Source organism: Lemur catta, chromosome 4 (assembly GCF_020740605.2).
Source record: "Lemur catta isolate mLemCat1 chromosome 4, mLemCat1.pri, whole genome shotgun sequence".
In the NCBI taxonomy this organism is placed as follows: domain Eukaryota; kingdom Metazoa; phylum Chordata; class Mammalia; order Primates; family Lemuridae; genus Lemur; species Lemur catta.
In genome coordinates, this window is record NC_059131.1 from 20,686,487 (window position 1) to 20,700,887 (window position 14,401).

Consider the following 14,401-nt stretch of genomic DNA (forward strand, 5'->3'; position numbering starts at 1 on the left):
GCAACTCCACCCCTTCCCCTTTCATTCTTCTTTCCTCTTTTGACTCCAAATCCTGTTTCTTGAGAAGTATCTCAGGGCCTAATTCTCAGCCAGTTGCCAACTAGTACCAAGGTGTAAGCCAATAAAAGTGTAAGGTGCTATCCCTTCCCTGGGGTATTTTGTTTGAACAGGTTGACTCTGGAAACCCAGAAATTTTCAAAGAAGCAATTAAATGCATGGCTGAGGTTTTCATGGTGGTCAGATGAGATTATGTGCAGGAAAGGGCTCAGAAAACAACCGAGGTGTGCAAATAAGTGGGATGATCACATTTCTAGACTTCCTTTTTGAAAAGTCACAGGTGGTTAGGTACGGAGCACTTAAAAGCATCGGCCCAGGCCCCATTGTCCTGTAGACTAGGAAACCCAGGATGACTGGGAAACATCTGTTCTGGGGTGCTCTTTCCTTGTAGCATACATGGTAGGGAGGCAAAACTGGCATTAGTTCATGCCCATAGAGAGGGGCAACTGGCTGAGACTTAGCAAATGACACCACTTGCTCCGATATGCTTTAGACAGGCTCAGGGTACAGGCCTCATTCTCTGGAGGAACCAAGACAGTGAACTGGGAGTCAGGGGCCGAGATCCTAGGACCTGCGCCACTGCTCATTGGCTGTTGAGGTTTGGAGAAAGCCCTTTAACATCTCAGAGCCTTAGTTTTCTCATCTGTAAAGGGGCAGAGTAATGATAGCATTATGGGAGCACCCCATTTAGGAGGGATAACAAATTCCCTTCCTTTTAAGAGAGCCTGGGGTATCAGGGAACAAGGCCACGTAGGAGTCTCAGCCTCATCATGTCCTCTTCTGCTGGAGTGGACAAGCAAACACGGAATCTGGGGTGTTTCAGTGGAACCTGGACTTTCTTGAGCAACTACTGGGTTTCCTTGTGGTGTAAACGTCATGGAGGTAAATGCGCAGAATGTTTGCACCCAGCGTCTCTAGGCTTTTGGAATTATGGTGTCTAGAGAGAAGCGTGTGCTCGCATTTTATGCTTGCCTCTCATGCCTAGGCGCTTTCATAACATTTTTCATCTTCCAGTAACACTGCAAAATCCATGTTGTTTGTTTAAATTTCTACCTCTTCCCCCAGATGGCAATTAGGGAGGTTGATGATTGCCAGACACTTATTAGATGGAGTCATCAGCTTCTCTGTGCAGCTGTAAATGCCTTAACAGCATCCAGGCAGCTTTTCAGTCTTTGACTGAGAAAAACAATAAGAGAAAACCTCCATTGGGTTCTCGAACCTAAGAGGGTGTGTTAGGGAAATTTTGCAGCCACCTATAATTAATTCTATGCTGTCTTTGTCCAAACCCGTTCAGGGGCCTGGGCTGATGATTAACTGTATTGATTACATTTCTAACACATTTGCAATTTCAAGGATGAAGCAGAGTTCTCTTCCTCAGGAAAGATTTCTTGGTGAGGAATTCCTGGGCCAATTCCCTTTTGCTGGACCTAGAGTTCCCCAAGTGAACACAACTTTGACTCCAGGCTTCCTTTGTGCATTAGGCCCACCGCTATGTAAGGGAAAAGGAATTTCTCTCAGAGCTGATATTTTCCAACATGTTGAGCAACAAGACCATGTACGTGAAGGCATATGGGAAAGTATGAAGTGCAGAAGTCAGGAGGAAACTTAAGTAGTTAAAACCCATGGACCTTGGTTGTAAAGTTGACTGACGCAACTTGATTATAGTACAGCCATTGGACCTTGGACTCCAGTGCCATGCATGACATGAAGGGTGTGATTTTCCTTTTGGCCTTGTGTGTTTAAAAGATGGATGAGACACATGCATATGAGCAGCCCAGCCCCCTCTGGCCACAGGGCCCAGCCAGGCCCCCAGGCAGGAGGCCTAAGCTTGGAAGAGGCCTGATGGCCTTCCGGGACAGCCGTGCACCTGATCCAGGATGCTGCCCTTGCACCTGCCCTTGCTCTCGCTGGCAGAGATTCTGTTCCTCCCTGAGGAGACAACAAAAAGACTGTTTCCTGAGAAGCCATGAGCTGTTAGCACAAGTCCACCCAACCTTCTCTGAAGTCAACTTCTGCCCTTGCCAAGCCTGCCTGGGGTGGAGAGAAACTGTACACCACGACTCCAGCCATTGAGCAGATCCTCTTCCTTCCTCTTCATTAGAGCCCTGGTAGACAGACGCCGCAGCAAAGCAAATCCGTAGTCTGTCCACAGTCTGTGAGTTGTCCCTAGAGAGTTCCACTCATTTAAAGGAAAAATACAACCTGCTTCGGGCTCCACCTCCAGAACTAGGAAATCCTTAATCAAACTAAACACTTTAACAAGTCCTTATGTAAGCCAAGGAAAAAACAAACCAAAACTCACATACTCAGCGATGGCCTTGTTTGTCATGGTGTTCAGATGAGTGTCTCTGAGGACACTGTGAGGGCAATGGCCCTGCTTAGGCTCAGGAACCCCTTTCCTTCTCCAAAGGCAGAGTACAGCCTGCTGTGGGACCTTAGATCTGCTGCAGTTCTAGAATATAGCACTGCCTTGTTCTTTGGGACATTTATAAAGTATTCAGTATTATTTAGGTGATATGTATATTTTTATTATAGTGTAATTAATATTCCATACAATTAACCATTCTAAAGCGAACAATTCAGTGGCATTTAGTACCTTTACAATGTTGTACAACTACCACCTCTGTCAAGCTCCAAAACAGTTTCATCCCCACGAAAGGAAACCCCATGTTTATTAAGCACTTTCTCCCCAATTCCCCCTCTCCCCAGTCCCTGGCAACCAGCAACCTGCTTTCTGTCTCTATGGATTTATATTTAGGTAGTATTTTTGAGAATCCCAATGCTTCTAGTTTTTGAATTAAAAAACAACCATGAAACATTAGCATGGAAAATAAACTCATCGCTGTTGGTGGTATGGTTTCCTCCTTACTTTAGTGCCGCATACCTTCTCATATGCCTTCACATACGTGGTCCTGTTCAGTAGCCCAAGAGACAAGTGTTGCTGAATGTGTTGGAAAATATCAGCTCCAGGAGAAATTCCTTTTCCCTTATGCAGTGGTGTGTCTGATACACTGGCGAATACAGTCACTACCTTGATCGGGTGCGTGAGGCACGAGGCAGGCATTCGTTTCTCAAGTAAAGATGGAACAAGCCTTAAAAGACAGACTTCGTTTGCTGACGAAAACACCTTTTTCATGTTGTGAACATAAGAGAACCACATGTGAAAAATGAGTGTGCAGATGGAGACTGTCACCATCATATTCTTGCAGGTATGAGGGAGGAAATATATACAGTCAAAAATATTTTTGTGTCCCTACTAAGTACATGACACTGCCAAAGCACTCTTTGAAACACGGTTATGTAAGACACGGTGTATGCAAGTGTTGGATATAAGGTGTCTCTTGGTTTCACAGTCAAATGTTTTCATTGGAAATATCAATTAGCTACAGACCAGAAGCTGCTCTCAAAGAGGTTACAATCTGGTCAGAGTGGAAGGACGCGGAACATAGACATTTTGGCCGGTGGCCAGTGGCTGGTGGGGGGATTTCAGAGATGATTCAGAGAGGAAAGGGCCCTGAATTGGGAGACGTGGGGAGGAACGTGTGGGATGGCTTTGGGGGTCGAGGAGGAGGCTGAATGTCCTGAGCACGGGCTAATTTGGGGATGGTAGAAATTTAAGCTGCCATCTTGAGGGCCTCGAATGACAGGCTTGAATCTTTCTGTACTCAGTCAGTCAAGGTGTGTTGAGTGCCTGTTTGTGCCAGGCACTGTCCTTGGCGCTGGGGAGACAGAGAGGATAAGGAGCCCTAGTGTCCCACGCCCACTCGGGCCGTCATCTCACGGGGGAGGATGAGGAATTACAAGTTCACAAAGTGTCTCCGAGAGACGAGGTGTGTTGTGGGTGTAGGTACCAATGGGACTTCCCCTAATCTGGGGGAGGTGGTAGGGAGGGCTTCCCAGAACCAGTGGCATTTAAACTGAGACCCCTAAAGTAAGCAGAAATGACAGCTTTATTTCTAGGTATTGGGAGCTGCAAAGGGAACAGCTGAATGTGGGGGGGAGGTGATGCAGCCACAGTCACACTCTAGAGAAATCAACGGGCAGGACAGGTGGGGCAGGGGAGGAAGGACGCCCTGTGACGGCCCAGAGGGAGCTGGTGCTGGCAGTAGAGTTGGGGTGGCAAGAAGGTTCCTGGGGAGCCAAGTCTAGATGTCTGGTTGCAGGAGGAGCTGGGTGGGGCATGGGGAGGCCCAGGTCCTGAGTTCAAGTCCTGGATTCCATTTGGGCATGTTACCGTGAGGAACTTGGGGATTTGCTGGGGTACAAGCTGGGCTATGGTGCAAAGGCCGGCTGTAGGGAGCTCAGGACAGGAGACCCAGACTGGGAGTTTCCTTGTGGAGCAAATCTCACAAGCTTGTATATTGGTGCCACCATCCATTCATGTTTCCCCCCTGCCCTGGGCCTCAGCCCTGTGTGTTTTCCCGGTTAGTTCTTTCCCTTTTTCCTCAGAAGAGCTCCTCAGACTATCTCCTCTCGTCTCAGACCTTCCCCAGCCCCCTCACTTTCCACAGATGATGTCACCTCCCATTGCTGGGAAAGCAGAGGCCATGAGAGGGGATCTCCTCCTGCTCCCATCACTCAGTCCACGAGCCTGTCTCCCACCCGCCCTCCTTCCCCTGCTGCCCAGGTCTCCCTCCTCCACCTGGCTTGGGCCCCACCATGCTCCCTCTCCTCAGGGACCCCTTCAACCAGCTCCCTCCTTGTCTTGTCTTGTCGCTGACCCCTGCCTCTCCGAGGGGCCTTCCCTTCCACACTGAACTCTCACCCATCTGGAAAATGAAAAACCCTCCCTTAGCCCCACCCTCTGTCAGCTGCACGGCCAAGAGTCCCGAAAGAGTTATCTTCACTTGCCGTGCCCACTTCCTCACCTCCCACTCTTCTCTCAACCCACTGAAGTCTGCCTTCCGTCCCCACTGCCCGAGACTCTGCATTTTCTTGTGACAAAATCCTACAGACGCGTCTCAGCCTTTCTCATCTCTGACCCCTGCACGTCCATTGGCACAGCAAGCTGCTCCTGTGAAATGCCATTCTCTTTGTCTTCCCTCTTCCTGTCCTTGACTGTCATCTCCCCTCAGTCCCCATGGCAGTGCACCCCACCACCAACTCCTGCCTGTTTCCAACTCGAATGTTGTGTCCAGCCCCACTGCCACCCTCCTGGTACAAGCCCATCACCTTTTACCTGGACAACTGCAGTCACCTGCGGTCGTCCCCAGTCCCCACACTGCAGCCGCAGCATCAAACTGATGACGAGCCCTTGCGGCCGATTTCCTGCCGCTGCAGGTTGTGGGGCCCTGAAGCCGAGCTGATTATGTAAGACTCCTGCTCCCAGCCTCTCAGAGAGGTACATCAGTTAGGATTGCATTCATCTGCCTGCAACAGGAAACCCAAATAAACGGAACCTTGAACGTACAAGGTTTTGTTCTGTCACGTAAAATCTAAAGTGAGAGGTTGAGGGCAGCTCATCTTTTGCTCTCTGGAAAGAATTCTTTTGCTCATTGTGTCCCTGGGCTCTTCCTTCTGGGAGCTTCTTCCTGGTCCACCATCGCCCATGGCCATCCTTGAAGTGGACACTGGTAAGTCGGCTCCCCGGGGGCCTTCGGAGAGTTCGCAGTCTACTTCCTGCTGCTGCAGGTTCTGGGGCCCAGGGATTGTTTTAGGATTTAACTGTTAAGACTATGACAGACCATTGTCATTGCTTTTGAAAACTTTGCAGTACGTTTTCCTTAAAAGTTTGGTAGGCTTTCAATCTATCAGCTTCTAGTCAGTTTCTTAAGCAAAAGCCACAGCTGAAGATCTAGTGGAGATATCATTTTAACACCACATGGGAGAGAACCCAGGGCGGCTTGAAGAGGTTAAATTCAAACACTCTCTGTGCCTAATCACACCAAACCACCAAGTGTACTTTGATGTGAAGTACCTCAGATAGGTATTTGAGGAAATCTCTTGCCGGGTCGCTAAAAGGGCCACCCTTCCTCTCTCATGTAACGTGCACCTTTGCTCTCTGGGACTGCAAATGGGAGGTGGGAGATTAGGATGCACACCTGACCTCCTTCCTCCCCTGTTTTCTCTCTGGCCTCCTCCTTACCAGCCTCCAGGCTGCGAGGTCTGTCTGGAAAGTATCCAGCCATGTAATAGGAACAATACGCATTAACAATGGCTGGATACTTTCCGGACACACCTCAGAAAGGTCAGGGCTTTCTCTTCTTTGGATGAAGCTCAATTCTGGCAGGTCTGCTTCTTGACATCTTAAAGAGGGAATTGAAAACATCCAGAACATCCTTTTTCTTAACAAAGACTATCTTTCCAGACTATTGTCTGGCTGAAAAATCTTATTTTGGATGTCGGAAGCCAAATATTCATTATCTCTTTCTCTGCATTTTTTTCTCTGATAATCCTGATTCTACTCCCCGGGCAGGCGGTTGTTTGAGCTGACCAGGAAGAAGGTCACGTGCACAGAAATGTAAAAGAGAAATGCAATTAATCCTATTTTTCAAAATAGGATCCTGTTTACACCATTAAGGACTTCCCATTTTGCTTAGGGTAAGTCCAAAATGTGTAAAAGGGTCTTTCTGGGTCTGACCCCTGTTTATCTCTCCAGACTCATGTCCTTCACCACACCGGGCTTTTCTCAGTTCCTGCAGCACGTGTTGCTCAGGGGCTTCCGAAGAGCTTGGGTGTAGTCTGGAAAGTGCTTTGCCTCTGTCTTTCATTGACCAGCTCCTGTTCATTCCCCAGGTTTTGATCTAGAGGTCACTCATTGTCTTGGGGAGGATTTCTCCGGCCCATAGCATCCCTCAGGGCACCCTGCACACTTGTGATTAGTTAATTGATTATTTTTAATGATGTATTGGGTACCTCTGCTCCCCATGGGGCAAGAACTGTGTCTGGTCTGTCTGCCTGGTGCCTCCGTAGGTCATCATAATCTCTAATCTGGATTAGAAAGATGAGTTTCTAAAACACAAGTCTGCTTAAAACCTTTTTCACTCAGATTGAATTCAAGCTTCTTTACGTAGCGCCCAAGCCCCTGCATGATCTGACCCCATCTCCTCTCCCGTCTCCCCCTCTCCTTCAACCTTCGTCTAGACTGAAACATCTCTCAGGCCCTGTCCACTCAAATACCTCCTAGAAGCAATTAAAGGGGCTGAACCTCTTGCCAACAAGCCCCTAGATATGCTACCCTGATTTTCCAGGAGATGCAACTCTTGTCCACCTTCGGCTCTTAGCTGAGAGAGGGATTGCTTGCTCGCCTGATTGACTTGTCCACTCATCCCCGCTCTAGGCGCCAGGAGCTATGCCAAGTGCTCAGGAAACAGAGCAGACATGACAGACCCAGCCCCCAGACTCCTGCATGTTATCTTCCCTGAGGATCCTCACCGGAGGCTGAGTTAGGTGTCTCTCCTCTGGGTCCCCTGGCTCTCTGTAAAACCCCTAGCATTGCCGAGTCACAGTTTTAATGACTGTTTACCTGTCTCTCCCTGCTAGCCTATGAGCTGCTTGTTGATGCATCTATGAACCTGCAAAGTACTCTGCTAGGGTAGATAAGGGAATAGGAAATGGCATAGAATGGGGGAGCTGGGCCTCAGGCTTGTGGGCGAGGGCATGGGCAGGGCGGCAAGGGATGGGGAGACAAAGACAGAAGAGACCCCCTCCTCCTCCTTCCTCAGGGAGTTATGTAAAGAAACTTGGAGCCAGACACAAAAGGTCATGTATTGTATGCCTCCATTTACTTCCTTACCGGGCTAGGTAAACCCAGAGAGACAGAATGCATATCGATGGTTGTTGGGCTAGGAAGTAGGGGAAGGGAGAGTGACTGATTAATGGGTATGAGGTTTTCTTTCGAGGTGATGAAAATATTTTAGAACTAAGAGGTGATGGTTACACAACATTGTGAATGTAAAAAATGCCACTGAATTGTCTACCTTAAATGGTTAATTTTATGTTATATGAATTTCACGTCAGAAAGAAAGAAAAAAGGAAAGAAAGAAGGAAGGAAGGGAGGGAGGGAAGAAAGAAAGAAAGAGAAAGAGAGAAAGAGAAAGAAAAGAGAGAGAGAGAAAGAACTTGGAGCTGGAGAGAGGGGAGGGCTGGGGGGCTTTTTCCTCTACCTCTACCTCCGTCCACTGGTGACATCCCAGTGACTCCTCTGACTCTAGGGCTGGCTGGGTCTGCTCTGACAGGAGAAAGAGCCCCCCCAGAGCTACCTGTTCTCTGGGTACAAGTAAGCTTGAACACCTGGACGCTGGCCCCTGTACGTGCCGGAGCACTGTGCAGGAGCATCACAAGCTTCTCAGACACGGGGACTAGGTGGGATGGTGGGCCTTCCTGCGTGGGGCAGAAGAGGGATGCCTCGGGAAGCTTCCGGGCCAAGAATCAGGTCTCAAAAGCAGTGGTGAGTTAAGTATGAGTGTGTTTATAAGGGCATGAGATTGGCTTGTCTTGCTGAGCGGGCAGTGTGGTCAAATAGAAATCACCCAAAGGATGGAAGCAGAAGGGTGGCTTTACCAACTAGCTGTGTAATTGTAAGTCACTTTTCATCTCTGATTAAAAATGAAAGTCTCTTCAGAGGTAGTCTTAGAAAAAATAAAGTCTCATTCATTGCTGGTGGTAATGCAAAATGGTACAACCACTTTGAAAGACAGTTTGGTGGTTTCCTATAAAACCAAACATACTCTTACTATATGATCCAGCAATCACACTCCTTAATATTTACCCAAAGAAGCTGAAAATTTATGTCTACTCAAAAACCTGCACACCAATTTTATAGCAGTTTTAGTGACAATTGCCAAAACTTAGACGCAACCAAGATGTACTTCAGAAGGTGAATGAATAAATAAACTGTGGTACATCCAGACAATGGAATATTACTCAGCACTAAAAAGAAATGAGCTATCTTCAGATCAGAACCTTGGCTGGAGTTTAAAAAAAAAAAAAGAAAGAAAGATGTGAGCTATCAAGCCATGAAAAGACATAGAGGAAACTTAAATGTATATTACTAGGTGAAAGAAGCCAACCTGCTACATATTGCATGATTCCAACTATATGATGTTCTGGAAAAGGCAAAACTATGGCAACAATAAAAAGATCAGTGGTTGCCAGAGGTTGGAGGGGAGGGAGGATGAATGGGCGGAGCACAGGGGATTTCCAGGGCAGCGAGTCCATTCTGTATGCTACTGCCATGCTGCATACGTGCCGTCTGTACATACGTCAAAACCCAGCGATGCACAACTCCAAGAGTGAACCCTAATGTAAACAAACTATGGACTTCAGGTGATGTTATGAGTTGATGTCGGTTCTTTGCTTGCAAGAAATGTGCCACTCTGGTTGGGGATGTTGACAGTGGGGACTCTACGCATGTGTGGGAGCTGGAAGTATATGGCAATGCTCTGTACTTTGTGCCCAATTTTGCTGTATACCTAAAACTGCTCTAAAAAATGAAGTCTATTAAAAAAATTGGACCTGAAAAAAATGACAAAAAAAAAGCTATGTTTTTTTGAGTGCTTACTCTGCACGAACCAGTGCTAAGCATTACATTGCGTATCCACTCTGTGTTTAGTCCTCCCAATTCTCACCAGGCTATAGAGGAGAAAACTCAGGCTCTGACAGATGGGTGACTTGTCCAAGGCCACCCAGCGCATCATCAAGGAGCCACCAGTGACTCTGCAGCACCTGTTCTTGGTCACATTTCTGCTGTAGTTGACCCTCAAAATGATGATAATAATATTTCCCCTGGGTGGTTGTGTGCATTAAATGAGCCCTTGGCGACAAGGTCCTTTGTAGAGGTTTTCATAGAAGTTACTGTTTTATTAAATGGAAGATTAGAAGGTTGCTGCATAAAGGATTTATGTACTAGGTCTTTGCAAAGAAGGATTCAGTTTAGACTAAAAGCAGTGTGCTATGGCTGGGATGTGAGAAAAATATGACCATCTGCAGTCTTTCCCAGCCAAGTCGAGGCCCTCTGGGGGCCTGCGGGAGCAGGAGCCGTGTGGGTTGTGGGGGTGGCAGGGCTCCTACCTCGCCGCATGCCGCAGCAAGCTGAGAGCACAGCCCACAGACAGCAGCGAGATGGAGCACAGAAGAACCCAGCGGCTGCTCCTGAGTTTTCATGCTGGCGCTTTGGAATTGGCTATTCAAGGGTTTAAACCACCTATATGGCCACTCATTGGCTGAGTGACCTTTAGCAAGTTACTTAACCTCCCTGAACTTCCAGTTTCTCATCTGCAAAACGAGGATTATAATATCAACTTCATAGGGTTGTCCAAAGGATTACGTGAGATAATGTGCTTAAAGTGACTCAAATATGGTAAGCGCTGCCTAATGACTAATGCTGTCATTATTTAGCCGTCCTTTCTTATTGTAACATGAAGGAGGTGGGACTTGTTGAAGCAACTTGTCCAAGGCCACACAGCAAACTCAAGGCAGGCCTGGGCTTCCTCTGGGGCCAGATTCCCACCTCTTCCTCGTTCAGGGCTTTTCTGAGAATCCCTGACAGATTAGAAGAATCACTAGCCTGCATCTCACACCCTCATCTGCTGCCCCCACCCCCACCCCATTTGGCAATGACATTCGAAAACCACAGGCTGCTACTGTTTCCCAGCTCAGCCACTAACTTGCCAGGCAAACTGGGAAGGTTTTGTGGGGCTGCCCTGCACCGAGCCCGGACCCCCTTCATGGGACAGGGGCCTCCCCGTAGTGGTAGCTGTGCTCCTGGCCAGGTCACCACGGTTCTCCCTTTCCATGTGCCATCTAAGGATTTCCACGCCTCTGGCCTGCACGTCCTGCAGCCAGATCAGTATCCAACCCCCTCACCCCACACCCTAACCACTGCCTGCCCCTCCAGAGCAGAAGCAGAGCCATGGGAATTTTTCCAACTCTGTGACACCTATGCCCCCCTTCTCAAAGGGGCTGCCTGGTACACAGGTCTTTTCACAGTAGCCCCCAAGATAATGGCAGATGCCTTGATATTGTGACACAGAGCCCACACAAGGCTGTCTCTGATCCCCTACACCAGCATTTAGTGACCCAGGGGTGTGCCCAGCTGTCTCAGCCCTGAGAAGAACTCCCTGCTGGTATCTCTGCTACTCTGGAACACCTGCTTCCACCTGTCCCCTCCTCCCACACCAGGGGCTGTGGCTACTGCCACTTCAGAGCCCCCAGCCCGTAATCACCATCCTGCAGCCACCACTGCTTCCCTTCCCTGTGCTACAGGCCACGTGGGCCCCAGGAGCAGGTGTGAGCATGTGGCCAGTGGACAGTGGTAATAGGGTGACATGGAGACCCCGAGGGGGCCCTTTGCCAGCCAGGCCCATCTGGGAGATCCCTGGAAGGGGCCACCAGGAATGGTCACGTTGATGTTCTACACACTTAACACACAGTAGCCTATGAGGCAGACACTGTCATTACCCCACTTTAGAGATGGAGAAATTGAGGCAGAGAGGCTAAGTAGCTTGTCCAAGGCCACCCAGCTGGAGACTGGCAGAACAGAGATTTGAGCCCATCATGTGGGCCAGCGTGCCATTGAACAATGGGTCTGGCCACCCCTACTCCAATCCCACTCACCCCACCGCCTCTCCCTGCTGCCACGGACAGGTGCCTTCTGTTACGTCTGCAGCTGCATCCTCAAGACACGGCTGTGTTCCCTTTCCAAGTCAGGACAGGCACATGAGCTGGATGGCCAGGGGTTGAAGTCCCTCTGCCTGCTTTCCCCACCTGCAGGCCCAGCCCCACCCAGGTTTGGGTACCCTTCAAGGGTTTCATGCAGAGTCACCTTGCTGCTGGGATGACCTGGGCCGAATCTGTGGCCAGTTGCTGTGGGCACCACTTGGATACCACTGATCGGCCCAGAGGCACCAGGTCCAGGGTCAGGGCCACCTGGGAAGCTCCCTTGGCCCTAAGCCTCAGCAGGCAGCTGCCTGAGTCCTTCCTGGAACTTGGACCGGCACTGGGGCTGAACTGGTAGATCGGGTCATAAGAAGCCCAGAAGTGTCTGGGAAGGGCTTGGATGGGGGCGTGCTGCTTCTAGCTCTGGCCTCACCTGCTCACTTTACCACCCCTCCCTGTCTGCATCTGCTGCTCTAGGGGCAGATCCTTCCCCAAGCCCCTGAGGCCTTCTCTTGTGCCCTTTCTCACCCACGCCAGGCCTTATTTCTTCCCGTGAAAACACACAGCCTCAGTTCCCTTTCATCTAACAAGGAAATGCCTGCAAAACTGCTCAGTGTGGGGCCTGGCAGGTAGCAACAGCTCAACAGGCGTGAGCTTCCCTTCTTTTTGCCATTGTCTCTCCACATGGCTGACCACAGTCACGTGGCAGATTCCTGCCTCCAGCCTCCACTCCATGTCACTACACTGCCAGATGAAGGGCAGACTCCTTTTGGGCCATGGTCATCTGTAATCCTCTTCTCCCTCCTCTCTGCCTGGAAAACTCCTTCTCCTTAAGAACTCAGCAGAGATGTCACCTCTTTCAAAGCCATCCAGGGTTCCCCAAGCAGTGAGGGGCTCCCACCCCATTGACCATAGTGTTCTGCACACACTTCTTACAACACTTACTGAGAGAGTTTCATCTATTTGATGTCCCTAGCCTGAGCTCTACAAAGATGGATATGTGTCTCTTCTTTTGTTCTTTGGATTACTTAACAAATTCTTTTTAAAATTATACAAGTAATTCATGAATAAAGTGCCTATGTAAAAAAACTAAAACAAGGCACAATGAGTGTAAGCCAAACCCCCTCCCCAGGAAATACCGGGGTTAATAGTTTTGTGAGTTTCTTTCTCTCTGGATGTATTTTCTCTCTGTACAAATTTATTTAGTAGTTTTTGCATAAATGAGATCAATCTACATGCATTTGTCCTATGGCTTGCTTTTTTCACTTAATAATAAATAGATTGTATGTGGTAAGCAGAATAGTGTTCCCCTGAAAATGTATATATCCTAATCCTCCAAATCTGTGAACATGGCAAAAAGGACCTTGCAGATGTGATCGGCTCTTGAGATGGGAATGTTATCCTGATTATCAAGGTGGGGCTGGTGTCATCCTAAGTGTCCTTACGAGAGAGAGACAGGGGGGTTAGAGAAAAACTTGAAGATGCTACACTGTTGGCTTTGAAGATGGAGGAAAGGGCCATAAGCCGAGGAATGCAGGCAGCCCCTGGAAGCTGGAAAAGACAAGGAAATAGGTGAGTACCCTGGGGGCTGCAGAAGGAATGCAGCCCTGCAGACACCTTGATTTCAGCCCAGCAGGACGTCTGATCTGTAGAACTGTAGGGTAATAAATTTGTGTTGTTTTAAGCCAGTAAGTTTGTGGTAAATTTGTTATAGCAGCAATAAGAAACTAATACAGTGGGTATACTGCTGAGATAAATAATAATATTTATGGTAATAGGTAGCATTTTTTGAGTGTATACTACATGCCGGACACTGTTCTAGTGCTTTATGTAGTCTATTAGTCTGCTAGGACTGCCATAACAAAATGCTGTAGACTAGATGGCTTAAACAAAAGAAATGTATTGTTACACAGCTCTGCAGGCTGGAAGTCCAAGATCAAGGTGCCATCAGGGTCAGTCTCTTCCGAGGCCTCTCTCCTTGGCTTGCAAGTGGCTGCTCTCTCGTGGCCTCTTCACATAGTCCCTCTGTGCATGCACACCCTTGGTGTCTCTGTGTGTGTCCTCACAGGGTCTTTTCTCTGTGCGTGTGCATCCCTGGCGTCTCTTCCTCTGCTTTGATAAAAACACCAGCCAGACTGCATCAGGGCCCACCCTGATGGCTTCATTTTAACTTAATCACCTTTGTAAAGGTCCCGTCTCCAAATAGCATCATTCTGAGGTACTGGGGGTTAGGATTTCAACATATGAATTTTGGAGGACACAGTTCAGCCCATACCATGAGGATTATCTCATTCAATCTCCACAATAACCCAGTGGAATAGAATAGATAAGGAAAGGGAGGCACAAGTGGTTAAGTTCCTTGGTCAAATTTACATAGCAAGTAGGCAATCAAGCCAGGTCTGGCTGTTGCCTGCTTATATCCTTTGCCCGTTTTTCTATGACAGATGCAGTTGTCTGTTCTTTTTGGTTTACAGGTCCATCCATGGGTCAGCGTTTATTAAAGAAGAGTGAGTGTCAACAGCTCCTACTCTTAAAAGAACATGGGCCAGGCTAGGCCAAGCCTGGAGCCCAGTCATATCCCCCTCCAGCCAGGCTGCCGGTGAATGTTTCCAGAGGAAAACCGAAAACCAAGTAGGAGGTGTGGGGAGGAGAGGAGTTTGGGGGAAGGACACCATGGGAGGCTTTCTGGAGGAGGGGGATGTTCTGGTCCATTTTCTCCTAACCCTCTGGAAATTGTGGCTGACAG